General features: G+C 46.4%; 1 long non-coding RNA gene across 2 annotated transcripts; it reads right to left on the bottom strand.

Moving 5' to 3' along the window:
• Positions 1-1,892: 1,892 nt before the first annotated feature.
• Positions 1,893-9,450, bottom strand: LOC144241004 (uncharacterized). Of its 2 annotated transcripts, none has more exons than XR_013337933.1 (5): positions 9,341-9,450; positions 8,673-8,733; positions 8,325-8,555; positions 2,626-2,695; positions 1,893-2,132 (listed from the first exon to the last, which is right to left on the bottom strand). It is a non-coding gene; the product is annotated as an uncharacterized LOC144241004 (long non-coding RNA). The 2 variants fall into 2 exon arrangements; XR_013337934.1 differs by having other exon boundaries at positions 8,673-8,704.
• Positions 9,451-10,574: the final 1,124 nt, after the last annotated feature.

Genomic DNA, 10,574 nt, shown 5'->3' with positions numbered 1-10,574 from the left:
GCTCTAATTACTCATTAACCTATATATTTATATCTTGTGCACTTTTATGAATACACATTACATTTCACAGTAAACAGAATTTCTAAAACTGTATTTCTTTTTTTTAATTTTTTATTCATTTCTGAGAGAGAGAGAGACAGCATGAGCAGGAGAGGGTCAGAGAGAGAGGGAGACACAGAATCTGAAACAGGCTCCAGGCTCAGAGCCAGCCGTCAGCACAGAGCTCGACGCTGGGCTTGAACCCACAAACCGCGAGATCATGACCTGAGCTGAAGTCGGACACTTAACTGACTGAGCCACTCAGGTGCCCCTAAAACTGTATTTCAAAAAGGGTTTTACAACAATTATTCTGGACACAGTGCAGAGAGAGGAACCAGACGAGAAACAGGGAGGTGATCAGTTGGGACTGTGTTACATACAAGAAACAGCGAAGATGGTGGAAAGATCCTTCTGAGTTCCTTCTCTGCATTCAGAGCCAACATGTATCATTAGCATCAAGTAATAGGGATATTGATGCCAACATTTCTCAAAATCTACAGAAACATCTTGGCTCCTTCACAAAGCCTTGGGAGTCAGTTCAGCAGAAATCAATATTCATCTTCTGTTCTCTTCTTATCTGTCATAGGAGTCTGGAGTTCTTAAGCTCTTCCCATATCCTTTCATATCCTTTCCCAAAGTCTCCCTCTCCTCCTTGTCCACAACCTTTCTACCCTTCTTCATCCCGCAGGGCAAAGCAGGTACACCACACACCTACTAAGATGTCACCAGAGCTCAGGTGAATGCAGCATTCCTTGAGAGATTTGCATGTAAATCTGGAACACTGAAGATGATTATGTCCTAACCCCAAAGAACTAATCACCAAGCCTGAGTACTTTGGGCCTGCAGTAGGTAGCTGGGAGAAATATTTGGGGCCAAAAACTTGTAAGTCACACATCCCCAGAACTACCTGACTGCCTTTAAGGACGCTGATCAAATGGCCGCAAACCTACCTCACAGAAGTTTCAAAAAAAAAAAAAAGTACAAATTGCTAGATCTCCAGACCCAGAGATTTTGCTTCACTGGGTTCTGGGCAGAACCTGGAGATCTGTATGTATAGCAAGCAACTCAGGTAATTATGGAATAGCAAGTCTGTGCCGCCCTTCAGTGGGCCAGGATTTAGAAGCCTACATTCCTCATGGCCGAGTGTGCAGGCTCCCTTTGCCTCCCTCCATCCAGTGGCCCTGGGACCCACCTGAAGACAAACGTGTTCTCCTAAGAGTCCTACTTCCTCCTCTTGCAACTCTTCTTATATCTGTTAGATAAACCCAGGACAGCTCAATTTCTTCTTCTTTCCACACTGGATTAAATGCATTTTCCCCCCAAGAAGATAGACTTAATCTAAAATAGTTCTGTGTCCATGTGGACACCCAAAAGAGAATCAAGTGGATAAGTATGGCCATGTATTTATATGATGCCTGGACACAAGGAAGGATGCTTCCAGAGAGGAGTTTTGGGAGCTCTAACCATGGGTGAGTGTGACATCACATCAAAGCCCTCTAGAGGAGGCTTTCTTACATTCCCGCCCCCCTCAGGACCACCTTATGTGGATTATACTCATTGATATTTACTGCATTAAAAATTAAAAGTGAGAATATTCAATATTTATGGATTCATTTACAAGTAGCAGTAATAAGCTCATTACATATTAACATAAATATCTTTTATTTGGAAAGTAACTATGTTTCTCCCCAAAATAATTAGTGAGAAGGGTGACATTGTTTTAACTTTTGCAACTCTCTTTAAGTTCGGCTTAATAGAAGACAGCTGGATTTTCATATCTTCTGCATTCAATCTGTTGCAATATGTTGTTTTGATGGAAATATATAAAGAAAATCAGGCTTCACACAAATATGTACTTAGGGGGAAAAAGAGTATTTTAATCTGCTTCTGCACTCAATCTGTTGTGCTATTACATGCCATGTAACCTCTGGAAAATTCAACCATACCCATGAGAGAATGAAAATGAAGAAGGCGGAGAGCATCCTGGTGCTGCCATGAAAATAGTTTTGACCTCCCACATCACCCCCTGAAAGGTTCTCAAGGACAGGACCCTCCAGCCTCCAGGATCTGGACCACCCTTTGAGGATCGGTGCCTGAAAGAAAAACAGTGTTTATTTGCTTGCCAATAACATTGCTATTGCCACTGTCTTGGATGCAAATCAGACGCAGGGCGAGGGAGGTAGGGTAAGGGACCATATGCATCTGTTTGCAAAGCTGGTTAAAGCATAATCATAGGCAGTTCTGATTGAGGTTCCCAGACACCACCTCAGGAGGTGATTCAGCCTGTCTCTGCTGGGGTTAGGCCTACTCATACAGGCCACTCAGAGCATGTCCAGGACTGGGGACAGTGATTGCTTAGACTGAGGAACACAGTGGTCAATATTCCCCTCAAAAGCTAGGGCGTCTGGTGGGGTTCTGAGTGATGGCCACAAATAGCACTCCTTGTTGGCTCAGAGGGGCTTGCTGAATGAGGCTGACCCAGAACCGCAACCCTGGTCCCCTTCACTGTTCTGTGTTGACACCAGCTTTTGCCACCTTCTGATATACTCTGCGATATACTTATTGGTTATGGTTATTGTTGATTACCTGCAGGTCCCATGAGATAAGGATCTTTTCTGTTTCATTCACTGTGGTATCCCTGGGACCAGAACGGTGCCTGAAATAAAGCAGGTGCCAGTACATATTAGTCTTATGAATGAACTGCTAAGATGTACACATGGAAGGGCAGAGGAGAACCTCAGCTTCCTACAAGGAGCCTGCACCCAGAGGAAGGGGAAGGCTGAGTTGAGCATACCCAGTTTCTTCTTCCCAGATTTGTAACGCAGATTAAGCCATTCCTTTTTCCTTGGGTGATTGAAGGGCAAGCAAATGGAAGTTGGGAATGTGACATCTCCACATGAAAGGAAACATTAGGAACAGAGAAGCACCCACTGTGATTTTCATCAACTGTCCATGCTTAACTATTAAGCTGTGGTCAGCCAGAGGGTGGCAATACTCAGAGAAGGAGATGGGAAGGTCCGTCAAGACCTTTCTGCCCCTCCTTCATCAGGCACTCCCCTGGTGCCATCCACTGCATGTAGGCCCTTTATCTCCCTACTGCTTCTCAGTGCCAAGCCCACCCTTCAAGTTCACCTTCAATTTGGTGCTGGGACTCTGCAAACTGCATTTCCCAGACTCCCTTGCAGTTGGCTCTGTTAGGTAGGGTGTGCCAAAGGGAGATAGGCAGGAGACTGGTAGGAAGGACACAACTGGGGAGAATGGGGGGGCATTCTTCTTGTCCCCAACCTCACCATCTCAGAGTTATTAGCAATATCGACTGTGCCTCTCCTGAGTTGCATGGAGCTTGGACCCCAGCATCTGCACTGGGGGTGCAACCTCCTAGGATGACTCCACCTCTTTCCTTTTGTTCCCACAGTCAGGGATGGTAGCAGCTTCCTGTCCTTATTCATCTCTCTGCTACTCCTCCTTATCACTCTTTCTACCCTCCCACACCTGTGCATCCAATTCCCTGCGTTGAATCTCCTCTATCTGAAATGCCTGTGGTGGCTCCTCTTGCCTGACTGCGTGGTCCTGACTGGGACAGCTCCTTTGTAGATCTTGCTGGGACCACTGGTGAACAAGTTAGAATTGATCCCTAGAGGGCTCTTATGTGGGTCAGAATATCTTCATTAATTAAATCTACTACACTGATGGAAATTCATTCGCATTCCATTTCTCTTTCCTAATTATTTCTTTCCACATGTTCTCCATACATCCAAGTTCATCCAAAACAGCCCAGGTTCATGCCTGTTGTTGCAGCTTAATCATTAATAGATCCTCCTTTCTCTCTGAAAACTATCCTAGTTTGGGTGATAAATTATATGGTCACTCTAAATATAAACCATTCTATGTTCTGCAATAAAATCAAATGATGTTAAGATATTCCAGCAATAAAATACCAATTAAACATGTTCCAAATTTGAATATCAACCTCTTCTCATCATGAGCTTTCTGGGAAGGAATTAAAGTCCAATGATTAAGTTAAATTCCAAAAATATTAAAGTCCAAAGGATTTGAAGTCCAAAATCATATTCTCTTCCCTTTGTGATTTAAGGTTCAAAGAAAATTAAAATCTAAATTTCCTCCCAATTTGTTATTCAACTCCTACGTTCTGTTTCTCAGTGTTCCAAGGCCATGCACCAAATGTTGGAGTTGAGAAGTCCAAAAATAGCCTCTCTCTTTCCCATGAGAGCTTTGAGCAGATTATAAAATAAAACAAAGGATGACAGAAGGGAGAATAAAACACCCTTATTACAAATAAATGCGGATTGTACCTACAGGCAAGAGAACCTACGAATAATGAAATCTAGAATGAGACTCCCTCACTGTGGGCTTCCTCTCTGAGTCTCTATCCAGAGGCTAAGATCATTATAACTCCTTGTGGAAGGAAATATCTGCCCACCAAAAATGTGTTTTCTTTTCGTACACCTCTTGTTTTGATCACTGATATCTTTTCTTTGCTCCCCATCCAGATCTATTAACTCTTTCCCAAGACACACACTCCCACCTCGGCCTCCTCAACAGGTGTGAAACAGAGGGCAATTGCCTTTGCCTCTCTCTGGTGATTGGCCCATGAAAGCCCTGCCAAATTGTCCTCTAGACAGAGCTGGAGTAAAATTAAAGAGAAATCAATGCTTCTTGACCACCTACCTCCCCACCAGCTCCAGATTCCAGAATCCACAAAGGGTCATGCTCAGTAGACCTAACAGGAAATTCTTGGCACATTAAAAAAAAAATCTTAATGTTTATTTATTTTTGAGAGAGAGATACAGAGCACGAGCGGGGGAGGGGCAGAGAGAGAGGAAGACCCAGAATCTGAAGCCAAGCATCAGCACAGAGCCAGACGCCCACGAACTGGTAGGATCAAGACCTGAGCCGAAGTTGGATGCTCAATTGACTGAGCCACCCAGGTGCCTGTTGGCACATTTTTAAAAAGAATGGTAGCATTTGCTTACACATCACCAGACTATTTCTGAGGGTAATTTGTGCTCTCAGCCAATGCCGGAGTCCACCCTCCTGGGAACCAACTTTCTTATGTCTTTACTTGAAATGGAAAGAAAAAAACCCAGATCCTCACCATAGCAAGGATGTATGGTGGGGTGGGCCTGCTTTAGTGTACTTGCCATGCCTACAGTCCCTTCAGAAGGACACTGTCCTGCACAGCACTTAATGCTGGGCCAACATTTGGCTTAGCACCATGTGACTTAACGCCTCCTAGCCAAAGCAGATTAGACCAAGGAAGACCTCCCATCCATGGGAGCTCATCTACGGATTGATCCACAAACTATGGCCAAGAGACTGAGCCATTTAGTGGGAACTGAAACCCAAAGTTCATGGTATAGGATTCAAACAAGGGAGATCACAATGGACCATTTCAAACCCATTAAACAATAGGACCCATGAGTAAGCAGAGGAAATGGACTGATAGAGAAAGACAATGGTACAGTTGTGCAGAGAAATGCAAACAGAGACAGAAGAGAGGAGAGGGGAGGGGAGGGAGAGAGAGAGGGAGATGGAAATGGAGAAACTCGTCTACAGAGATATCTTGGATCCTGACAGTTATTCAATTCTCTCCATATCTATCCTTATAAAAACCTCCCTTTTCCTTGACCTGACGTGAGCATATCACTGTGTCTTATCTGACTAGAATAGTTCATTTCCATAATTGTGTTATCAAACTGTGATGAGTGATTCTTTAGAAAACTATGCTCGTATGAGCTTCTTCCTCTTCCTACCTACCTGTCAGATGCCTTGAGCTATAAACTTTGGGAAGAAGCTATGAATATATATTAGAGAGTTTGGCAAGATTGGCACTTTGGGAAGAAAGGATAATAAGACAGGTGAATTTTTATGGTATTCTTTAGGTTTCTATGAGGTTTGGAGGTAAGGGTAAAAGAAAAGTCACCCACAGAAACATCCATGCCAGACTGAAGAATTCTCCAGGCCGCATGAAGAAATAAGGGAGGTTTCTTCAAGGACATCATGGTGCTGGTGAAATATTAGTTGACTCTCTCTTACTTCTAGGAAAGAGAGAACTAAATCATGTCCTCACTGTCATCTTTCAACCCAAGACAGATACTGATCCTTTCCTACTATGGGATGTTGAAGCCTGGATGGGACCCTTCCAAGCGAAGGTAAAAAGGCTTTGTGTATAAGAACCCACAGACATAAGCTGCAGTAACATGGAACTGAGAAGCTGGATCCATTATCAAGACCAACAGGTGTCCCCAAGAAACGAGGCAGTTGTTCTGACAGAGCTGCAAGGGCCAAGAGGCTTAGCGGACCAGCTTCCAAAGCAGAGTGAATGGGAGGAGGGACGGGTGAAAGAATTTAGCTCCAAGCCATGCCCTGGAGGGGATAACAGAGTGGCAAGTGGGAAGACTGGCAGATATGGATCCCACATGAGACAGGAGGTCCGGGCACTTGATGACTCACAGTGCATCTTCTGTTCTTATCTTTTGGAAAGGCTTGGGGTACTTGGGGCTAATAGGCCAGATCAGCTCACCCACCCAAAGAAGGTAGGTCTGTGGGCAATGTGCACTTGCCAGTACCATTGTAGGCCCTACTGGATAAACACATTCAACACCCTGTGAGTCACACCTGTTACAGCTATAGATGAGTGCCATCTTTCTTCTTGGAGATTTCCCATATATTACCCAAGGAGCAATAACGATGTTTGGTTTTGATCTGGAAATAAGAAAAGGGTCACTAGGGACATTAACGGAACTTCTTCCAGAAGCAATATCTCTTAAGAAATTCTAGGGCTGCCTGGGTGGTTCAGTCAGTTAAGCATCCAATCAGACTTCGGCTCAGGTCATGACCTCATGGTCAGTGGGTTCAAGTCCCGCATTGGGCTCTGTGCTGACAGCTGGAGCCTGCTTTTAAAAAATTTTTTTAAATTCTAAAACAAGTGCCCCCCGCCTCCACTCAATGGCCCCCTATGGTATAGTGTTCCCAGCCTGGGTTCCAGGATAAATCCACAACAGTCTTGCATCCAATAAGAGAGTTCATTTATAAAAAGAAGGCACTCTGAGATCTGTGGAATAAATAAACTAATGAGGCATGTCTACCCCAAAGGCAGAAAGTTCAGCCAGTTTTACTAAAAATTTCCAATCTGTAAAATGTATAACTTAGGAAGCTATAACATATTGATTTATCTGCATCCTCACCAAAACAAAGACGTTAGTGAGGAAATCAAATGAGATGAAGCTAAGACTGACAGCTCAACTTAGCCAAATAGCCAATAATCTGGTGCACATACTAGAATGTTATTGGGCGCCTGGGTGACTTAGTCGGTTGAGCGTCTGACTTTCGCTTAGGTCATGATCTCGCGGTTCGTGGGTTCGAGCCCCGCGTCGGGCTCTGTGCTGACTGCCAGCTCAGAGCCTGGAGCCTGTTTCGGAGTCTGTGACTCCTTCTCTCTCTGACCCTCTCCTGCTCACGCTGTCTCTCTCTCTCTCTCTCTCTCTCTCTCTCTCCTAGAAATGAATAAAACACTAAAAAAAATTTTTTTAAAAATCTGGTGCACATACTAGAGTGTTATTAAAGAACCCCCTGGTTAATTTCCTTTATTAAAGAGCAAGAAGTTGGCAGAAGAAAGACAGATTTCGGAGGCCAAGGGGGTAATTCATCAGTGAAAGTGAGAGGGAGTCTGGACCCCCTGAGCATCCTCTACTAGAGAGCAGCTACACCCTCAGCACCACGGCAGCACCCCACGTGTACTCCCTGCCTGGCCTATCAATCTCTCCCCCCTCAGCCAGACCCAAGTAGCTCTGACCCTGATGGGAAGAAAATAGAGACTGGAAATTGCAGCATACCTGACCACTGAGAGTTGAGGGAGTAACCCTAAAAGTCAAGAAAAGGAAACGAGATCTCAGCATACAGCCATACTCGGCACCCAGCATACACCCTCGCAGGGCCCACCACCGGGCACAGCAGTAGCTCACTTGTGCAGCAGAGCAGTGGAGGGGCGGTGGAGTCTGCTCTTAGAGTAAGAGAGAGAGCATTTGCATTAATGCAGAGCTGGGTGCGCAAGCCTTGCTCTTCAGAGGGGAGAGGCCTCGTGGAGTATTGTGGTCACTCATGCCGGCCCCCGGAGCCAGCCTCCATGGCCTCCAGTTTAAACTCATCAGGGTTGCTTGTCCTCCTCTGTTAACATATGGTACAGAGGTGCTCCCAGAGCTCGAATCACCAAGGCCTGGATGAGGGTGACCAGGACAAGGAGGGGCCCCGTGCACAGTACACACCTGCTCAAAGGCAGCAGAGGCTCCGCGTGGGATTGAGACAGACCTCCTCTGAGGCAGTGGGAAGACATCGCATGAACAACTCACTCTAGTTGGCATTTACAACAGGTTCCATGAGAATGAGTCCCGGTGATGAGCATGGGAAGAAGACCATTCGCCTTGCCATCCCGCAAGACAGGGCTGAACACAGGGCAGCTGGAGACAGATCTGTCTCTGGGTGACGCCCTCTGGCAACTGCAGGGGAGAACGTGGCCTTGGTTACTAGGCGAAGGCAAAAATCAGGCAAACGGTCTGGACAATACAACAATTCAAGTGAAACAATAAAATAATTCAAGGGGAGAAAATACAGACCCCGTCATTCATCGCGCTTGAAAGTCATTCTTCTACAATCCAAATTTGGTGACATCAGATCCTGTTTAAAATCACTGCCTTTTTTCTATTCCCCGTACACTCGGCTCACACCATAATTAACTAGCCCTTGGATAATTGCAGTAGCCTAACTTGCCCCCTCCCCACAGGCTGCCTTTGAGAACCACGCTTTGAACCTTTCTTAGAGAGTGGAACTGGCAGGGTGTGTGTGGTGTATTCGGTGACAGGCAACAGAAAGCAACATCTTTCTGAACCTGAGCTCCTGATGTGTTCCAAGTGCTGTGCTAGGTACTTTCTTATGCTTCATTTCATTTAATTTCATTGTCGCATCCTCCCATGAGGCAAATGTCAGTATCTGCATTTTACAGACAAGGAAAGTGAGACTCAGAAAATGTACACACGATGGCAAAGACACCTAGCCATCAGTGGGGCGTGGATTCTGAACCTGGGCTTCCCGACATCCTATCTCAGGAGTGTGGGCCAGGAACAGCATTTCCCTGCCCTCCCCACCCTCGGCTTGCTTTTGGCTCCTCAAGGCCCTGGGGCAACACTAATGGATCGTGCCCTCCGGATCTGCTGTGGCCCGTGAGCTAAGCCACCCTCATCATCACCTTCTGTCCTGCCCGTGCGCCCCCCTTCATCCCTCTCACCACCATCCCTCCTGGACCCCAGAGTTTACTGCAACTTCATATCCCTTTTCCTGGGAAGAGATGAAGAGACCTGTGTCCCTGTCCCACAGTATTTCCGAGGAAAGAGGTGAGGCCCGGGCAGGGGCTGTGTGAACAATGGCTGTTATGATAGGTCTCTCAGGACTGGCTGAGGCATGGCACCATCACAATGCCTTGCATTTTGTCTCTTAATCATCCCCTGGCCTGTCTGGCTGGTTCCGGCCATTGAAATCTGGTAACAGCCAGTGATAAAGGGCCATTGTGCTTCTTTCCTGAACAGAACTGGGCTGTCATTCCAAATGCAGATAGGAGCTTCACCGTGTCACTCAGAATTTGTTCCCGCTGGTCCTTACTCTCCCCTAACAAAGCAGGCAGGTGTCGCCCAGAGCCTGAGCACCATAGCCCGAGGCCTCCCGACAGTGCTGGGGCTTGACGCCCTTTGAAAAATGGCTCGTGTCCTTTCCTTAAAGTTGAGATCACAAGGCCAATCCAGGATGGAGGACAGACTGATAATAGAGCTGCAAGACCAGCTTTCAGTGACTTGCTTGCCCCTGTAGCCTATGGTCTCTCTTCCTTGATCAGATCCTTCAGTGTCGGGCAGCAATGCTTCCTGAATTATGTTATTTAACCCTTCGAACAGGGCTTCTCCAACTTGAATGTGTATAGCAATCACCTGGGACCCTTTGAAAACACAGGTTTGGATTTAGCCTGAGATTCTGTGTGTAGGTATGGGACCACGTTTTCCTCAGCCAGGCTGAGAGGTTTGCTCGGGCCCCAGTGTGTAACACTGTGTGACACTAGGAGGGAGCCACTCAGCTGGAGATGGCCAGGACCCCAGCTGTCCCCACAGCAGACGCCCAGATGGAGCAGCAAGGGTCCAGCCATGGGGAAAGAGTTGAAGAGGAGGAAAGAAATCATCCGAGATGCTCACAGGAGGAAACAAAATTTTAAAAAGACCCCCACGGTGGTACTAGTTAGAAGGTGAAAAACAGGGGTCAGGGGTGAGCTATACATGGTATGAGGAGTTCCCAAAGTGAGTTCACACGTAGGAAGACCCAGGCCTTATCCACCTCAATCTGTCTTTCTTCCTTCCCATTTTTTCCTTTCCATGTCAACTCCAGGAGGCCGACTCTGCCGCTCCCTCAAGGAGAGAGCCGGGCAGGAACTCGGTCAGCCGCCGTCCTGGGCTCCTCTGCTCCCACCACGTGCCTCAGGT

The sequence above is a fragment of the Crocuta crocuta genome, unplaced genomic scaffold, assembly GCF_008692635.1.
Source record: "Crocuta crocuta isolate KB4526 unplaced genomic scaffold, BGI_CrCroc_1.0 scaffold197, whole genome shotgun sequence".
Taxonomy (NCBI): Eukaryota; Metazoa; Chordata; class Mammalia; order Carnivora; family Hyaenidae; genus Crocuta; species Crocuta crocuta.
The sequence above is the reverse complement of the archived record's forward strand: the minus strand, read 5'-3'. Positions and strand labels throughout refer to the sequence as shown.